This window comes from Cnephaeus nilssonii (assembly GCF_951640355.1).
Source record: "Cnephaeus nilssonii genome assembly, chromosome: 16".
Taxonomy (NCBI): domain Eukaryota; kingdom Metazoa; phylum Chordata; class Mammalia; order Chiroptera; family Vespertilionidae; genus Cnephaeus; species Cnephaeus nilssonii.
Window position 1 is genome coordinate 13,502,304 of NC_137087.1, and position 19,951 is coordinate 13,522,254.

The 19,951-nt window shown below is 53.1% G+C and overlaps 1 long non-coding RNA gene across 2 annotated transcripts; it reads left to right on the top strand.

Moving 5' to 3' along the window:
- Positions 1-2,105: 2,105 nt before the first annotated feature.
- Positions 2,106-12,834, top strand: LOC307113002. Of its 2 annotated transcripts, XR_013814778.1 has the most exons (4): positions 2,106-3,062; positions 3,190-4,247; positions 4,333-4,642; positions 12,259-12,834. It is a non-coding gene; the product is annotated as an uncharacterized lncRNA (long non-coding RNA). The 2 variants fall into 2 exon arrangements; XR_013814779.1 differs by lacking the exon at positions 12,259-12,834 and having other exon boundaries at positions 4,333-7,017.
- The last annotated feature ends 7,117 nt before the right edge of the window (positions 12,835-19,951 follow it).

The following is a 19,951-nucleotide window of genomic DNA, read 5'->3' on the forward strand; positions in this document are numbered from 1 at the left end:
GCAGGGATGCAGATGGGGAGAGGCCAGACAGCCAGAAGAGAGCAGACTGGGAGCCTAGACTTTGCCTCTATAGCCCAGGCAGCCCCAAGGGCTCATGGGCAGAGCTGCTGGGAAAAGGGACCACCAGGTTTAGGTGAAGTGAGGAAGGATGATAGCTTCCTTCTAGCGACTTGCCATGGGCTCACGTCTGCACAGACTGGGCCATTTGCACAGCATTTTTCAGTCCTTGATGGTGTTTTTCTCTTCGAGACTGTGTTAGAAGGTCAGGATCAGTTTACATTCTTGGGCAATGGGGCCAGCAAGGCTCCAGAATGAGTCACTCGGTTCTCTGTTGAGAAAGGACATCTCTGGGACTAGCGCCCAGCCCTCCGACTCTGGGTTGGACAGAGCTCCGCTGCTCCACCCTCCCTTATGCCATCCTCGGGAGGCAAGTTGGCAAAAACATGGATCATTCTGGAACTCTGCATTTGCATGTGGCTTCCGCCTCCTCTCTCTGATGCTACGACTCTGACCTTCCGTCACCAGCTGCCATGACACAGCGTGCTGTTGGAGATGGTTAGTGCCCGCAAGTGCCGGGGGCTCCCGCACACTTCCTGCCCCCTGTGCTGAGACGCCCCGGTACTGGTTCTGCCCAGTGTATGCTGAGCACTAGCGATGTGTTACTTCCAGGCCAGCAGATGCCACCTTACCCCGAAGCTAATGAAATGTGGGCTCCAGCACTGTCACTTGCCCTGGCCCCTCCCTCTGGGAGGCCCCGGGAGTCTATTTTTGTAATTCCTGTGTACAGCGCTGGAGCCGCTGTGGGCATTCTGCATGGATAATTTTCTTAGAGAAGGCCCCTAAATTGTGTAAGTTTCAGGCCCACAAGCCCTGGATGTGCCCGCGGCTGCTGTAGTTGATTGACGCATATCTCTGCCATCGCCTTCTCTGCCAGGCTCTCGAATCTGCCTCAGCCCCACCCTGGGAAAGGGGTGAGGCCGCGGCTTTGGAGGCCAGAGGGAGCTGGGCAGGAGGTGGCTGTGTACTGGGTGCTGGCTCTGTCCCCCCCTGGGCTGCCAGGCAGCAGCTGTTGAGCATCCGGGGAAGGCACGGGCTGTGAGCCAGAGCTGAAGGGCAGGGGCAGCTCCTGCTGCTGTCCTTAGGTGGTGCCTTCATAAACTGCTCTGTGCACAGCATAGCATTCATTCTTCCACAGTGAATAGGAACAGGGACACGTGGGCGGTACGTTGTGTGCACCTACACATGTTCTTGACTACACATGCTATGCCAGTGGGCGTGCCCACCATTTTATCTGCCATGGAGATACCTACCTAGAGTGGTGGGAGGGCTAAATGAGACAAAGGCCAGCAGAACCGCACTTGACACGGCATATCCGCTGTAGTTGCTGTTATATTGCTCTTGCCTTTGTTGTAAACATGTGTGCAGTTTGCTGGCTCTGGGCTCAGCCAGGTAAGGGCTTTTGGAATTGGCTGCAGTTTCTTACCTGGTGACACTGTCCTCTGGGGTGTCTGCAGGCCCCATCTCTGCCTGTGCCGGACCCCAGCTGACCAAGCCAAACTGGGCAGCAGTGCTGAGCCCAATGGGTCTTCTTCCTCGCAGCCTTGGCTGGCCTCTGAGGCTCCTGCCAGCTGGGCTGTGCTCTAACTTTACCTGCTACTGCACGTCAGCCCCCCCGCCCCCCCGCCCACCCCCCGCCCAGATGCAGCAAGGCCCCGATAAGCTCTGACCCTGCAAAATGCCAGCTGTCCAGTGCCCTCTGCTCTCTCCTGCTGCCTGTGAGCAGCTTGACAACTGCCTTGCCTTTAGATAGGAAAAGACCCCAAGCAGGGTCCTGTCTGGAAAGCTGTCTATTGTCTTAGGCCTGGTTCAGCAGAAAGAGGCTGAAACAGGGATTCCAGGACAAGCGCCAGGCTGAGGGGCATTTGCAGGAGAAAGAGGGAGGCAGTGAAGGGAGGGGAGGGGTAGCTAGCAGAGATATGACATCACAGTCTTATTGTATTATCCCATGCGGAGCTCTTGGGTGTGAATTGCACAAAAGGTTTGTCTCAACTTGAAGCAGGGGGCAGGGGTTGGGATTTAAACTCCAGCATTCCTAAGTCATGGGTGGAGGGCTGCCCCTTGGAGGGATAGGCAAATTCCCAGGCATCTTATGGGAGCTCGCATCAGCCAAGGGCAATTCTGAGCAGAAGGGTGTTGTGTGCAGTTATTGACCCACCGCTCAGCAGCCGGGGATGAATGCACAAGCAAGGGGATTTGAGTGGGCACCGATCACTTCCACCACACCCCCCAGGGCCCTTTCTTCTCTTTAGGGACCATCGTGGATTCTTCCCAGATTCAATTCTGCTTAGCTTAATGAACATCAGACTATCTGGGCCTACTGTGTGCCAGGCCGGCGAGGGTGTAGGCAGGCTGAGTGTCCATAGATACCAGGCTTGTCTGGCAGGGTCTGCTGTTGCTTCTGCTGAGCCTTCCATGTTCACCCACGTCTGATCCCTGGGCGGTGCTTCTTTGCTCCAAGACCTGCCCACGGCCAAGATCACGAGGGCTGAGCTGCTTGAAGGTGTCTGCTCCAGAGCAGAGGCAGACAACCTGGAGTGTCTTCTGTTACCCAGGGAGCTCCCTTTCTTCGGGGTTGGTGGGGGAGGTGGAGGAAGGGGCTAACATGTAGGCATGTTTTTCCCTTTTGCAAATTTTCCAAGCCAAGCAGAGGAGGCAGCATAGAGAAACCTCTCTTTCTTGCCCTCCACCGCCTGCTCCCTCCCTGCTGGGCCCTCTCAGCTGCAGCCCCAGCCTTGGAGCTACTGCTGGAGAAAACAGAAAACCACAGCTATGCGGCCCCAAACAGGCCTGCATCGTGTTTACGCAATGACAGAGGCCTGGGCCCAGCGCCAAGGAGGCTGGGACTCCAGCGGCAGCTCAGACAGCCCTTCCACATCCAAGGCTGTGCTTCGGGGGCCATGAGGGCTGAAAGGCCCTTGGCGGTCACTACCTGCAAGTCTCTCATTTCATAGGGAGGCCCAGAGGCAGCGAGGGAGATGGCCAAGGTCATGCTGAGCACTGAGGTCTGGTCTGGGAAACAGGGAAGGGAGGGGCCGAGGCGGAGGTCCTTGGTTGGGGGGCGGGGAGGAGGGGCTCATTCAGGTTCACAGGAGGCTGCTCTAGGCTCCTGCCCCTTCTCCCCTCCTGCAGACTCAGCTGCTGGCTTTCACCTGAGGTCACTGTCCCTAGTCAAACAAAGACGCAAAGCAGAGGAGGCCAGGCCTCTGAGCTGCCCTGTAGGAGCTCCAGCTGCTCCCGCTCACATCTAGGAAAGTGCAAAGGGGGAGACCTGGAACCTCCCACCCCTGAGGGACCAGAAGCCCAGAGGCCTGGGCTCTGCGGGGAGTCACTCAGGCCATTTCTCTCCCGCAGGCCACAGGTACGACCTCGTCTCCTGTTTCTGTACAAAACGGAGACTAGCTTTCTCCTTCCCACCTTCACACTGGTCGTCGTTGGCGCCTACCTCTCCTTTCCCTGTCTCTCACACTGCAGGGGAGGAGGAACAGCACCCCCTCTCCTTCCCCTGTGCTATCCTGACGCCCCGACAGTGGCTCCAGCCACTCGGATCCCTTTCTTCTGCAGCACCAACCTCTTCCCATGCCTGGGTCCCACCTTCTGCCCACAGACCAGCTCAATTCTGAGGTGCCACCTCAGCTCTCTTACTGTTTCCACTTTTCCAAGAGATTTGTGGCGAGCCACGCCTCACACCTCTGCAAACCCAGCCCTTTGTGTCCACTCTGCTCCAGTGGCTTTGAGGTCACCAATGAGTTGTCAAAACCGAGTCCTATCCCCTTTGGTCTCTGTCCTGTATCTGACACTGTGACCCCCACCCCCGCGCTGCCTTGTCACCAGTCATACTCCCCTTTTTTGGATTACCTATTTGATCCTTCCTCAGTTTCCATCAATTCCCGCTCCTTGGTCTCTTGCCCCAAACTGGCTCTTCTTCCACTGCCTACCCTTGGCCCCTTTGCCTAGGAAATGGGTGTGGAAGAAGGAGAACTTTGTTTATTGCTGGTCATTCAGCTGAAAGCGAGACTCTCAGAGCACCTCTCAGCCCTCTGCTCCGAATCTCCATGGACTACTGCCTATGGGGACCCCCTGCCTGGGACATCTCCCAAGTTCTAATTAGAATCAGCATCTCCTACATCAAGCTCCTACGTCTTCTCACCAATCTCCTCCACTCTTGGTTGAAAGCACCACTTGCCAAAGTAAGAAATCTGGGTTTCATTCTTGTGATGGGTCGGATAATGCCTCTCCCCACTCCACAATATTGACGTCCTAATCCCTTTGCAGATGAGATTAAGCCCAGGATCTGAGATGGGGAGATCATCCAGGATTATCCAGGAGAGCCTGATATAGCCGCACATTCTTCGAAGAGGGAGCTGGAGGGTCGGAGTGACCAGGGAGCAGAGGTTGGGGTCACACAGCCGAAGGCTAAGGGCTGCTGACAGTCACCAGAAGCTGGAAGAGGCAAGGAATGGTTTCTCCTCTAAAGACTCCAGAAGGAATGGGCCTGCTGACACCTTGATTTTAGCCCCGTAAGACTCATTGTGGACTTCTGGCCTCTAAAACTGTACATTTGGATGAGCGGTGTTTTGAGCCGGTGAGTTAGGGGCATCTTTTAGAGCAGCCACAGGAAACTGATGGAATCCTGATGCTGCTTCTGCATCACTGGTTACACGCATCAGGTCCCCAGTCCCATCAAATGTTTCTCCAAAACGTCTTCCAGGTCTTCTCCCTTCTTTCTACCACTAAGCCCAGGCCGTCATCGTTTCTCCCAAGAGTTTCTGCAATGCTCTTTCACGTGATCACCTAGCTTTCTAGGCCATCCCTCCCATTGTTTCAAGCGTTAGGGCCTGACCTGTGTTTTATGGAGAAGGCGGTCCCCTCTCCCGCAACCTTGACGTATGGGCTAGAGGAGGCGGCTGCTGTATTCAGACTATAGGGAGCCATGGAAAGTGCTCCGTGGTCAGCCCTAGCCTCTCTCTCCCACCCTATTCCTGCCTCACACTCTACCGTTTAGTCACATGCGGCAACAATAGGAGATGCTTTGCTTGGGAAGTTTCCACTCCCTAAAATACTCCTCCGGGACTCCCACCAACTCTTCAAGAGTCTGAGCCTTCGTTGGGCCTCAGCTTTCTCATCTTTACCATCAAGGGGCTGGTCCAGATGAGCTCCAAAGCTCTGTGGAACTCTTCAGTCTGAATAATTGAACTGAGTAGATGTCATTGACCACTAGTGCTCACAGGTACCTCTAACGCCTTTTAACCCACCCTGTTTGGGGATGGATGGTATCTAATGGGCTGTTTCTTAATGATGCCCTTTCTGAGTTAGCGGAGTATGCATACATGTACTGCATATTTGGGTATGTGCTTGTGTGTTTTAAGGGGAACAACAGAATTTTAAACAGTTTATTAAAGAGCCGCTAAAGGCGCCTTGGCTATGAAATTTCTCTAGGAAAAAAAAAATCTCAATTTTGACGATTTAAGTGTTAATGATTCAAAACCATATGGATCACATTTCCCTCCCACCGTATGGTTTTTAAAAAGTATCAGAGAGACTGCTTAGGGCAGAATGCATTTATGGTTCCATCGATCCTGCAGCACCGGGAGGGCTGCTCAGCGGGTCTGAGCGAGAGAGGCAGGCGGGAGGGCCAGGAGTGGGCTTTCCCCGGGTGCTCTCCACAGTCTCCAAGGAGAACCGCCCTGGCTTCTGGGGAGCGCTTTCAGCACACAACTTGGTGGGAAAGGAGCGCTGCATCCCGGTGGGGTTTTTGCAAAACCTCCAGAACTAATTTTAAAATGACTTGGGTTTTGGCAGACTGAAGAGGTGTTAACTCAAACCCGGGTGTATTTCAAGGGAAATGTAATTAGAAAAATGCTCTCCCAGTTAGCTGTGCTGAGCAATAAAGATTCTTGTTGGAGAACTGTTTGGTGAGATAGAAACATGCTCCATTGGGGTCAACGTGCCGCCGACGTGCATGTGGGCTCTGCTCCTCCCTCTCACGTGGGCTCTGCTCCTCCCTCTCCCGCCAGGCCCTGAGGACCCAGGCCCAGGTGCTGGGGCCGTCACACCCAATGGGAGATGGACACAGGAAGGGCCCATGGAGGGCGCCTGCCATCTCCTCTGGTCCTGCCCTTAGGAACCCAGGCCGCAGCTGAGCCAGTTAACGCTGGTCTCCTTCACGAACCAGAGTGGGGCGGAGCGAAGGGACTTGGCTGAGGACAGAGGCAGATTTTGATCTATATAAATTCCTGGCTTTAACCCCTTTCTAGGCCAATCAGATGATTCTGACAATTGGCTAGATTTGGGAGACTCTGGCTTATGGGTGAAGTCCCACCTCCAGCACGACAATCCAGACCCTTCAGAGTAGGTCCTACTCCCCCGCTGGCTTTGTCTTTCTTCCCCCATCATGTTTTCTTTGCTAGTAGCTCTTCTACACTCTCCATGGTCCCACTTCTCTGCCCCTGGCCCCATCCCTCTGCCTGGGACACCTTTGTCTCCAGGAGGACAAGGCATCCACACGGACACAGCAGACATTCAGCTTCCCCGTGGAGAAGCCCTATGGGAGTTTGTGCCTCTTTTTACTTTGGCCTTCAGCATAGTAGACACACACTTCTGACCAAACTGTCTGCAGCCCTGAATACTGTCTCCTCATCGGGCCTGAATCTGGGCTCTGGTTTTGAACTCCTGTGGGCAAGTGACTTGTCAGAATACTGAATGCAACATGGCCAGGGACTAGCATGGGGCTTGACATGTGGTTAAGTGCTCAATATATGCAGAGAATAGGATAAACCTGAACATTTCTAACATTATTTTTGCCACCTATTCATCATTCACTAATCCACCCATCCATTCCCCTAACCAACTATGCTCTACGCATTCATCTATCCTTCAAACCACCCACCACCCATGTATCCATCCATCTATCCATCCACCCACCCACCCATCCCATCTACCCATTAAACACTCATTCAACAGATTGGTGCTTTCTCTTTAATCACATTGCATTTAATATAAAAATGATCTTAGAATTTTCCAAACCCTTAGAATCTACTAGCATATTATAGCAAACAACCAAGGACCCCCCACACAACTTTATCTTACCTTAGTATTATGCCAGGCGTCCTCAAACTACGGCCCGCGGGCCACATGTGGGTGTTTTTGCCATTTTGTTATTTTACTTCAAAATAAGATATATGCAGTGTGCATAGGAATTTGTTCATAGTTCTTTTTTAAACTATAGTCCAGCCCTCCAATGGTCTGAGGGACAGTGAACTGGCCCCCTGTTTAAAATGTTTGAGGACCCCTGGTATTATGCCAAGCATACTTCAGATTTTTCTTTTTAAGAATCAAAACACTATAGATATGGTTAAAGCACCATATGTGAGCCTCCACAACTCTGCCCCTCTCCTCCTTCCCCAGAAATGGCATCTCTCATTCACATGCATTTTGTATTTATTTTTTTGCCATGTATTTATGTGTTCATAAACAACACGTAGGTTGGTTTTCGGGTTTTAAAGTTTTACTAAAGTATGTCTGACTGTGTGTGTCATTTTATAATGATTTATTTTTGCTTATTCTTATGGCCCCACTGCACTTTTAATGCCCATCTCCAAGAAAGCAATTAGCTCGTCAGACGATCATCTTTGTCTCTCCAAGTGGGTTGCAAGCAAGCTCCTGGCGGGCAGGGAGCTCAGCTTTACCTCACCACTTCCCCAGAGCCTGGCCTGGCCTTGTGGGTTGGTCGCTTGGATAACGGCAAACTTTTACTGAACGCCAACATGGTACCAAGACTGTGCTCTGTGAGGGCATCCAGATGTGACTCAGCCTCAGCTTTAGTTCCCAAGGGCTCACAGACTGAAAGATTGTACAGATGACGAGCCAGGCTCGAGGCAGCAGGGGTCTACAGAAATGCGCGGGAGAGGCTGAGGGGTGGCAGGGAAGGGCTGTTAAGGGTGAGAGGAGATGAGCACTGGGAAATGAGCAGAAGGTGCAGTCAGGTGAAGAGGGAGTAGAACATTCGTGGCAGGAGATGCAGTGCTGGTGAGACTTGGTGGTGGTGGAAAGCCATTTGCTTCGGTTACTTCGTCTGCGAGGTGCCTCCATTTACTCACTTAAGGCTCGAGTGCCCTTTCCAGGTAAACCTGCCTTCGGTGTGGACCTTTGCAAGCTATGTTTCATCCAACCACTTATGCCTCCAGTCATCCAGTCAGCAAACAGTTACTGAGCACCTACTATGTGCCAGGCTCTGTGCTCATGCTAGGACCCACCAGGGAGCCATAGGGATGAGTGGGAAGTGAGAGAGACAACAATGCAAACATAAAATGTCAGCTGGTGAGCATTCTCCATGTAGAGGCCTTAGAGAGTCTCATGGATGTCTGAGTCACAGACAAGGTACATACTGGGGCAGGGGGTCATCCTCTCTGAGGAAGGGGTACTTCACCTTGAGGCGAGACTGATGAGAACGAGGCAGCCATGAAAAGAGCCTGGCGAGCACGCAGGAGGGAGAGGACGGGGCTTGTTTGAGGGAAGGAGTGAGGCCCGTGTGTCTGGGGCGGGGCCAGAGAGAGCAGTGAGTTGCAGGCAGCGGTCAGATTGCATATGGGGCAGGTAAGGGGCTTGCGTCTTATTCTAATCAGACAAGGAGAAAAGTGATGGTCTCCAGTTACTTTTAGACAGAAAAGTGACGGTCTCCAGTTACTTTTAACATGAATGAAAGTAGGGCCCCGAGAGCTGAAGCTGAAGGTGGGTCCAGGTCAAGATGGCCTGGGCTCATCCCTGGTTGTTGGTGGCTGAGAGCGAGAGAAGAGGCTTTGAGGTTGTTTTCAAGGCAGAGTTGATAGGCCTTGCTGCAAGGATGGATATAAGAGGAGAGGGCAAGGGCAAGCTTGTGACCTTGAGTCTCTGGGTGAATGGTGAGAGAAGTGTTTGCTGGGCGAGGAGCAGAATTGGAGGCGGGGGGGAGCGGGGGGGGGGGGGGGGAAGGAAGTCTGCTGTGGCCCCATTGACTTTTAAATGCCTTTGAGAGGGCCGAGCAGCGCTGCCAATCAGGCGATTCATGTTGTGGTGAATCGGCCCGTGTCCCAGGGAACCTCGTCCCTAGAACCTCCTACCAACTCAGGGTCTTGGCCACTGGAGGGAGGCAGCACTTTGGGTGTGTCCTTCCAGTGGGATGACACCTGCCAGGGGGTACAGCTTACAACATCTTCCTCACCCTCACGGTGCCCCTTCTGGAAGCTGGGCAGGGTGGGGATTAATGTGCCCATTTTATATCTGGGAGGTGGAGGCCCAGTGAGGGCAGGGACTGGCCGGACCACCCAGACAGAGGCAGGACCCCACTCCCTTGCCCCAAGCTTGCATTCTCCCCACCGTGACCCCCAGGCCACCATGCTGCATTCTCCCATGTGACCCCCATGTTTGCATTCTTGTCTCCTTCTCTTCCCACTCATGCCTACGGCCTCTGTATAGCTGGTGACTGAGGGCAGCTTCGGCCTTCTCTGGTTCTTCCTCTGTAAACTCCCTTTTGGTTTCCATGATGCACCCGAGGTCAAAGTGGCTAAAGGATGCCAGTGCCAGGGCTCACGCCCAGGGTTTCCCCGCCTGGCCTCTGTGTATCTGGCTGTCTTGGTCACCGGGTGGCGAGCACCATGATGTGCTACTCCCTCCACTTTGTGAGGGAAGGGCCACCAGGTCTGAGCTCACAGAGGGCAGGGGCAGGACATGAAATCAGAGCTCACACCCGTAGTGCCTCCAGTGCTCAGGGCATGGGTCTAAGTGCCGCAAAGTACCACGTACCTGGGAAGCAGCCCCCAGAATCATACCCACTTCACAGAGAGGGAACAAGGCCCTGTTCGTGCCGTCACCTGCTCAGGGTCCCGCTGTGAGGACGGAACTGGGATTCAGACCCAGGTGGTCAGATGGTGAGGCCCCTCCCTTAGCCACCTCCTTGACAGTGGTGTTAAGTCGGTCCATGGTTATTCATCTGTTATGTTAGAGGTGGGGAAACTGAGCCCCGGTGTGTGGGCAGCTTCTGGCAGGTGCACCCGGAAGCTGAGGATCCCAGTGGCCAAGACCCTGAGTTGGTAGAAGGTTCTAGAGACGAGGTTCCCGGGGACACGGGCCGTCGCCTGCCTGCCTGCGATAAGGCTGACAGCATGAACAGCTGTGTCCCGGGGACACAGGAAGGGCAGACAGAGGGCCCTGGCACACTGTCCGTGGCCAGATTAGCGGATGGCTGCGAAGGCTGACGCCCTGGGCTGTGCTTCCGCCCGGGGGGAGCTGCTGACAGGGAAGGGAGAGGGAGAGAGAGAGTGCCTGCGCCCATGAGCAACGGTGTGGCCGACAGGGCCTGGCCTCCTCTAGGCTGCACCTGCTTCGTCTCTAAAGCCAGGGTTGATTAGAGTCAGCTCTTCCATCTGAGTAAACACTGAGCACCTACTGTGCCCCGGATGAGCGGCTGCTGTGTCTGGGACCTACCTGCCCTTCCCCTGCCCCAAAGCCCATCTTTTAGTGAGGTGCCTGCAGAGGGACCCGGAACAGCCTGTGATCATGTCCCCTCCGGAGGGGACACAGCGTTTTGGGAGCCAGCAGAGGAGCCTTTGGGGAAATGATTTCCGAAAGGAAGCCTGAACCATGAGTAAGAGCTAATCAAATAGAGGGAACAGCCTGGGCGAAGGCTCAGAGGCTGGTAAGCATGTCCTATTTAAGATGAAAAGAAACTGTTTGGTTTTTTTTTTCTATTGTGGTAAAATTCACATGACATAAAATTAACCATTTTGTATTGAAATAAAATTTACATAATATAAAATATTAGCCAACTCGGTGGCATTTCATGCCTCCACAATATTGTGCAACCATTGGCTGCTTTACTCTGACCTTGGTGCTTTCATGATTCAGACAGCAGAGGCGGGCGAGTCACGGCAAAGTGCACTTTGGCCACACGGAATGATGTCATCGTTATGAAAACCACTTGGAGGGAGATTTGACGTCCTCATTTGACAAATAGGGAGACTGAGGAAAACAGAAGCGATTTGCCTGAGGTGACACAGCCTGGGGCGGAGCCCGGATGGGCATGCAGGCATCTGAGGCTCAGGTCTCAGGCCCTGGTGGCCCCCCATGTTGGTCTTCAGGTTGGTTAAGAATTCAGATTTTGGCCCTGGCTAGTGTGGCTCAGTTGGTTGAGCATTGCCCTGTACACCCAACAGTTGCTGGTTCGATTCCCGGTCAGGGCACATACCCAGGTTGCCGGTTCAGTCCCTAATCAGGGTGGTGTGGGAGGCAACCAATCGATGTTTCTCTCTCACATCGAGGTTTCTCTCTTCCTTTCCCTTCCTCTCTCTAAAATCATTTAAAAATATATTAAAAAAATAAAAAGAATTCAGATTTTAGGCTGGGGCCCAGGAATCTGTGTTTCTCACCCCCACCCTCAGGATATGAAAATACCTCACCCCATTGCCTCAGGGAAGAGTCAGTGGGGCCTGCTGGGGCTCAGGCTCCAGGGGCAGGGATCTGGGGCCCCGCAGACTGAAGGTGGGCCCTTCCAGGCATGCCAGCTGGTGGGCTGGCAGCTCGAGAGTGGTGGGTGTCTGGGGGTGGCAGGGAGGCAGGTGGAGCGGCAAATTTGGCCCAGTCAGCTCCAGGACAAAGGCCTCTCCGCCAGCATCCCTGGGCGTTGCCCCCTGACAAACGGGCCAGGGCTTCGCTCATTAATTTGTGGAGTGGTGTGTAATAATAAAACGCTCCTTAAAGCTGGGACGTGGCATGAGTGACTGCTTTTTTTCCGGTTCTAATAAGGGTCATTAACTGCGGATGGAGAGGTTTTATAAACATTTGTTAAACTCCCCGAGCTTACTGTGTGCATGGCACGCTGCTTCCCGAGATGTCGCAGCCAGCCAGAGCCAGCTGGGAAGGTAAAGACGCAGGGCCCCGGCCCCTGCTGGCCCTTCAGAGCCCCCATCCCCAGGCTTTCCCTGCTTGGCTGTGAAGTGACTCTAGGCCCGTGCACGCCTCTGAGCAGGGCAATGAAGGTTTGAACAAATGGGTGGTAAGTGGGTGGAAAGAGCGGACTCCACCATTTCCTAAATCTGCACCTTTGGGCAACGCCTCTTCTGTCTCTGAGCCCCGTGCTCCTCACCCCTGAAGAGAGGTAGTAGTTCCTTCCATGTTTCTGGGGAAAGATTTGGTGAAATCAAACACACCTTCTTTCTTCTCTTGTAGGAGTTAGGGGCTCTCCACTGAGCTCAAGAAGAAGGAGGGAGTGGAGCTGCAGGAATGTGGAGGAAGGAGAGTGAGGGAGCCTCCCTTGGAGGGAGAAGAAGCCCCAGCAAAGGCTCAGTCTCCGGCTACCTGTCAAATCATCCATTGTACCTGTATCCCACTGTGCTCTGTGCCAATGCTCAGTACGCACAGTGTTTTGCTGCTTGTGGCCTGTTGGACCGTGGAAGAAGGTGGACCTGAGCAGGGTGAGACGACGGCAGCTGTGGCTGCCGGTTTTGGAGCCAGGCGACAAGGCAGCAGGGTTCAGCCAGCCCCACGGGGAGGAGGCTGTGCGATGGGCAGGCCCCCTCTCCCACCTGCAGGATGGCTTCCTGGCCCCAGAAGGGTTCTCCTTTGGTTCAGGGAAGTCTGTACCTTTCCCTATTCCCCACGCAGGGGCCTGGGCCACGCACTTGTTCCCAGGACCCTTCTCCTCCAAGCCGTCCCCCTTCCTTCCCCTGCTCCCACCCCCTCTTGCCCCCCACTCAGCTCCAGGAGCTCGGTTCCTACTTCTCTCTATTCCTGAGGAAATGCAATTATGAGACCACAGACAACACTGGCCTGCTTATTTAACCCATGTGCACATGTGGCTACGCCCCGGCCCACAAGACTTTCCACCAGGACGGCCAGGGAGGGCGTGGTGGGTCTGGGGTCAGGGACAGCACTGAGACACGAGCTGGGAGCTTGAGAGGAAAGTCTTTATCAGGGGACCCTGATGAAGCTGGAGCTGGTGACCGGGTGTGTGCCTGGGAGTGGGAGTGTGTGAGCGTGTGCACAAAGCACACTGGGTGAGTCTTGGAGAGAGGAGTGAGTGAACACCTTTACTTATTATTATTATTTTAAATATATTTTTATTGATTTCAGAGAAGATGGGCAAGGCAGAGAGGGACAAAACATCAATGATGAGAGAGAATCATTGATCGTTGCCTCCTGCACACCCCTTACTGGGGACTGAGCCCAAAACCGGGGCATATGCCCTGACTGGGAATCAAACTGCGACCTCCTGGTTCATAGGTTGATGCTCAACCACTGAACCACACTGGCCAGGCATGAGTGAAAACATTTAGATTCAATAATTGTGCTCCCAGGATGATCGTGTACCAGAAACTGCGCCGGGCACATTGACATCCTTTGGCATCTTCCCCTGTCACTCTGAGAGGAGCGTGCTCTCTTTGTTCCCATTTTGTACATGAGAAGAGCGAGGCATCAGAGGTCAAGTGTCTTCCCCGACCTCCCCCGACCTCCCACAGCTGGACACCTCTCTAGTCAACACCTCTTGTGGTCCTGAGGCCGTTAGAATGACGTTCCAGCCGCTAGGCAGGTCGGGAAAGTTCGCCGTGCTTTCTGACCCTTTGTTCCTGCTGGCCCCTGCCAAGGCTTGGTGCACCTCCATCTGGAAGCTTGGAGACCCCCTTCTAAACCTCAGATGTCTCCACATCTGGACTGCTTGTCTAGACTCAACGGGAATCCTCCCTTTGTGCTTGCACCTCACCCTGCCTCCATGCTAGTACTTGTCACATTGCATTCGAGGGGCCCAGCCATGTCCCCGTGTCTGCCCTTGCCCCACAGACTCACGGGGTGTCCTTGTTGCGCCCTTGTCTGGCTCAGGCTCTGAAATGTGGGGAGGTATCCATAAAGTCTGATGGATAAATGAGTGACTGTGCCAGTCACCCCAGAGCACATGAGGGTGCTCTGTGGGGAGGGGACTTGCTGCAGTGACCAGATGGTCAAGCTGGAGCACAGCCTGGTCCCAGCCTGGTCCCAGAATGCTTCACGGCTCCAGACAGGGCTGCTGCCCATCAGAACTACCTGCACAGTCCCAGGGGCTGGTCCTGGACTTCACATGCAAATGAGCTGAACCACTACAGCGCCTGTTCTTTCCAAGGAGTGCAGGGTTTAGGGCTGAGAGGACAAAAACTAACCAAGGACACTATCAGCTAGGACAGGGCCCATGAACAGATGGGGGAAACTGAGGCCAGAGAGGGAACTGGTTTACTTAGTGAGTGGGGCTGAGACCACACCTCAGATTACTTGTCAGATGTACTCTAAGCCCAGTCTTGTGGCTGGAATCAAAGTCAGAAGAGCGAGTTGAGGTCATGCAGTGAGGGAAGGAGCAGGGGTGAGGTGGGTGTGAGACCACATAACGCCGTCGGTTTTTGCAGTGAAAGCCACTGGCTGCTTCGCTTAGCTGAATTTATTTCGTGATTTCCTCCTTCAGTCAGCCAAACATGCTCAACCTCGGGCATCTCTTGTGAAGCTAGAAGGAGGGCAGGGGAGAGTTATAAAATTTCCTGTTAAAAGAAAAAGAAAAAAGTTCCCTGCTCTCTCGCTCCTTCCCCTTCCCTAAGGGAAAAATATGGATCGGAGATGTTTTCAGCTGCAGCACTTCCTTGCGGCTCCGATGGCTGTTTGTCTAGCTCCTCATGGGTGCTGTGAATTTACGGCTCAGCATCTCGGCAAGTAGCTTCGGGGAGAGAGATGGTGGAATTTTATTCTTGCTAATTTAAAACAATAATAATTGTTCACGCGTTAGGAAGCATTCCTATTAAATCAATTCAATCTTTTGGAACAACTGGAACAACGAAGTCACGTTTCCTGATCGGGCCTCTGCTGGCTTTGTTGCAGCAGAGGATGGCCGAGCGCTGACCGCAGGCCAGCCCCGTGCTCGGCATTGGGCACAGGGGAGGGGAGAAGGCACAACGAGGTGGGTGACATCTGGACACGTGTGATCATTCTCCCGGGAATATGAGGACAGGGGTGCACCACTGTAACGCTGTGCTTCTGGGGACTAGCAGGGCTCCCCTGCGTGACCAGGTGCCAGGTGGGTCCATCTACCACCAGGAATGCAGGAGGAGAATTGAGATCTGAGGAGAGGTTGTGGGTCCACTTGGGCATGTTTGTGTTTGGCTTGTAGTGACTGTGGGGTGAGTATGATGACATCAAGCCCAGGACGAGGGTGGGAACTGACATAGGTGAGCAGAGACCTGAGTCAGACAGGAGGTGGGCAGCGGTTTGGCTCCTCAGAGAAGTCAGGGGCAGGAAAACTGAGACCTAACTCAGAATCGGTCTGAAACGGGAGGAGAAAATGAGAGATGAGAGTCCATCTCCGAATGCAGAACAAACCAAGGGGTCTGGCCGGGGTGATGAGAGCAGTCAGGATAGCTGGGTAGTCTGCATCAATGGGTGAAGTTGAGCTCAAGGCTGTGGGTCTGTGCTGAGAGCTGGGTTTTACTGTGTCACCTTGTGTGTGTTATGGGATAGACCAGATGCCCACATCAACTGTGACTCGCACAGGACAGCATTTGGAGAGGCTCATGCGTGGGGCCCAGGATCATCCAGGAGGAGGTGTTTAAGAGGCGATTGCATGAAACAATCTGATTCTTAGTAGAAAGGTCTGAGCTGGTAGAAGGGAACCGAGTCATCCTCAGAGACAGCACTGTGTCAGTGGTGCTTCTGGGTTGTTCTCTGAGGTGGGCATGCACAGCAGAGAGATGGCTTGGGGAGCCTGGGACTGGAGGACTCTATGGCTGGAGGACATATATCCTGGTTTGCCAGGGATGGGCTGTGTCTTGTGTAAACATTAATAGTGCCCCCTTTCAGTCCCAAAGACCCAGTTTGGATGATAAATGAGATTGCTTATATCATCATGCATCTAAAACAAATTCAGCACTCAGTGGGCCTGCCCCTCTGACTGTCCACAGCTTTAAAAAATATATTTTTTAATTGAATTTTAGAGGGAGAGGAAGGGAAAGGGAGAGAGAAAGAGAAACATTGATGGAAGAGCAGAACATCACTCAGTTGCCTCCTGCACACCCCCTCCTGGGGATCGAGTCCTCAACCCAGGCATGTGCCTTGATCGGGAATTGAACCAGTGACCTTTCAGTGCACTGATGATGCCCAACCAACAGCCACACCAGCAGGGGTGTCAACCAAGCTTTGGCTCAGAGAACCTCTCTGTCTCTTCTCCCAGAGCCAGTATTTATTAGTTTGGCGACCTCTGCCTTTCTGAATCTCAGTTTTGCAAAATAGATTCATGTAAGTAACATAAGTGTCTATTTCCCTTAGTTGTTAAGACACTACATGGGTGAGAAAGATTATTGTAAGCCCCAAGGGCTCTACAGGAGACCGTGACCTCTTTGTCTCTCTGTTTCTGTCTCCTGCTCAGAGGAAGCCAGCCCCTGGCCCCACCCCAAGGAAAACGTGATGACACATCCAGCAGCATCCCAAAGACCATGAGGAGGAGGGAAAGGGGTTTGTCCCCCTCCCCCCCAGTCCCCAACACACACACTCCATCCCTTGAAACCAGGCTACCATGTCTTGAGTGGAGGCAGGGAGAGTGTGCTGACTACGCTGGGACTGAGAGCACAGTGACTTCCCTCTCCTCTTCTGCCCCTTTCCTCTTTGTTCTGAAGACACTGGGGCACTCCAGAGTCTCAGAATGAAGACAAATCTTAGGGGGCCTGGGCTGTGAGGACACATAAAGGGGCTCAGAGGGAGAAAGGGGTAGTAGTTACACTTGTGTCCTGTGAGGGCATTTCCTCCTTCAGGTCTAGACCTGGGTGTACTGAGAAGCAACACAGGCTCCATGATGAGAGATGTATCATATTCGGAAGGAAGGAGGTGAAAGTCCTTATTGTTCTGAGTATTCAGATCACATGAGGGATGTTACATTTACTCAGGATGATAATGAGACTAGAATCATATCAAACTCAATGTGTTGAAGAAACAGAGATATTTGGTCTGGAGAAGACTTGGAGGCCAGGGACTCAACACTCTTGTAAGAAAGGGTGCATTTTTCTTTCTGGAATTGCTGTCCAAAGAATCAGGTGACCCAAGGGGTAGTGAGTTTCTCATCCCTGGAGGAATAGGAAGAATGATTGCCTAACTACTTGGTGGGGGTTCCACAGTTGACTTTCAAGGTCCCTCCCAGCCAGGCCTGGCCTCCTAGGACTCTCCCAACATCAGCCTCTGTGTTTGGCAGCCAGCTGCCTCTGCATGAGTCAAAGCCCGCCCAGCTCTGGCCTACTCACTGGGTGGGGCTCCAAGGGAGCGGCCGAGGCCTCCCACTCTTGCCCTACAGGGCCACTGCATTCGCTGCCTCTGGGTGCCTCTTGCAGCCACCACCCTCCTGGAGTCAAGAACTGAATGCATTGGTTAAACAAGGAAAAGGCAAAAACTACACACACATACAAAGCAAGGGAGACCTAGTTTGAAATGAGGAATGCTGTTTTGCTCTGGCTTTCTATCATAAGCCCATGGAGATGAATATTCTGACCTAATAATCAAAACAGGCTGTAATTGCAAACAGACTCTCAAGGCCGCGTGGCCAAGGAGAGAGCAGATGAGATACCTGCTGAGCATAGCAGGCCCACCCCACCAGCTCTCCTCCCACCCGTGGTGGATGGATGCTGCTGACCAGCCGCACACTATTTTGCTGGCCTCACTCAATTGAGCCCTGTTCACATCCTGCCTCCTCCAGGCCCCCAGGCCCCTTTCGCAGGAGAACCTGTTCAGAGGAAGCCAGCCCCTCCCCCACCCCAAGAAAAAGGCGATGAAACACCCAGAAGCATCCTGAAGACCACAAGGAGGAGGGAAGAGGCTTTGCTCCCACCTTTTCTGAACTCCACCTCCTATTGGCTCTGGAAGATGTTCTCCTGAGGGGACCACAAAGCTGGAAGAGCTTCGGGTCCCCTCCCTGCTCCCACTTCCTTTTGTGTTTTGTTTCAGGCACACCCTCAGCTCAAATTTTCTTTGAAGGTCAGTAATTTCCACTTCTTTTCAAAACAACTGCACAGTTCTGGGACCCAAATGTTGTTTCTCTGCACTGAGGAATGGGTTTCCCTCAACAAGTACATTCCAGAAACATTCATCCAGCAAGACAGCCAGCGGGGCAAAGGTGAACCAGACCTGGGCCTTGTTCCCAGATCACTCCCAATAGCAAGGACCCAACTGCCCGATGGAGAGCGAGGGGACTGTTTGTGTCTCTCTTAGGTGCCGACCCCTCGGAGAAATGGGGACCTTGAGAAAAGCATTCCTCCACTGGGTGGGATGGAAGTAGCAAAGGATTTTGAGCTAAGTATTGAGCAGGAGAAGGACTGACGGAGAGAGATTGGGGAGGGCCTGCCAGGTGGATGGAACAGCTTGGGCAAAGAAAGAGAGGCTTGATGAGTTGGTCATGTTTCTGAGGACTGGGAATTGAACCATGACCTCGTAGTTCACAGGTTGATGCTCAACCACTGAGCCACACTGGCTGGGTGTGTTGGTCATGTGTTTGAGGACTGTCTGGAGGCCTGATGCGACTTGGGCAGGGGCTCTTGGCTTTGATGACAGTGGGGCCTGTGTAGGGAGATGAAGCTGAAAGGTGGGTGGTTGAGACCACATTGTGATTGACTTTGAAGAACTTTCTGAGGAGCTTGACTTCATCCCAAAAGGATTAAGGGCCCCTGGAGAGTTAGGAGTAGAGCAGAGATTCAGAGATGCCTGTCTGGTGGTGATGTAGGGGATGGAGAGTGGAAGGAGAGAGTGGAGACATGGGTTGGTAGGAAGGGTCTAGATGAAAAGAAATGCAAGTCTGACACAGAGCAGTGGCGGTGGGAGAAGGAGGACCAAAGTCTGGGACGCTTCTTCCTGAAAGGTCCTGACTGGGTCGGAGTCTTTGCTTTGATGCTCGGTGGGATTGTCAAAGGATCCTCAGGTTAGTGGCATCAGGTGCTGAAGACTAATGTCATGACTCCATGTTTTTTTTTTATCTTTTCATTTTGAAATAATTTTAGAGACACAGAAAGCTGCAAAATAGTGCAGAGAGGTCCCTTCACCCAGCCTTGCCCATGGTTACATCTTACAGAATTACAGAATGATGTCAAGAGAGACCAGAGCTGTTTGACCTTCAAACCCACCTAGCCCCTGCCCGGAGAGTTTGTGGGTACTCGGGCTCATGTAGTATGAGCTGTGGCTTCTCAGAAGCACTGGGCTTCTCCAGGCACCACGCTCTTCCCCTGGAGATGGAGAGTCTACACAAATCGGATAGGACAAGAGCCCTCAGGAGACTCAGCTCCATTAGCAGGCAGGCCTGGAAGTAGTTGGGTGGTTTTTGGCTCAGAATCTGCAGGGCTGGTGAGGTGTATTGACTGAAACTGCACGATATAAATCCTGCCTCAGTTTGCCTTTTGAGCACTCCTGGCTGAGCCCAGCTCTGAACCCCAACTTGCCTGGCTGAGCTGTGTCACCCCTCTCTATCTTATACCAGTCACACCTTAGAGGGATGTTTCTGCTCCCAGTGTCGACCCCAAAGCCCAGGCTTGCTCCAGAGACAACCCATCGTGCATCATCATTGCCTAGAGCAGTGATGGGCAACCTTTTGAGCTTGGTGTGTCAAACTTTGCCAAAAAACTGAGCATAACTCGGGTAGTGTGTCACTTTGAGGAAAAAAAAAAACATTATTTCGCAAATGTTTCATCCTCAGGAGCAGCAAATGTTTCATCCTCGGCATGCGGCCGCCTCAGCGGCCGCGTGTCATCAGAAATGGCTACACGTGTCAGTGCTGACACGCGTGTCATAGGTTCGCCATCACTGGCCTAGAGGGTGCTGGAGTCTCCATCTTGGGAATGAGAACCAACCTCAACCAAGGCCAAGAGGGATGCATCCTTCTGAGCTC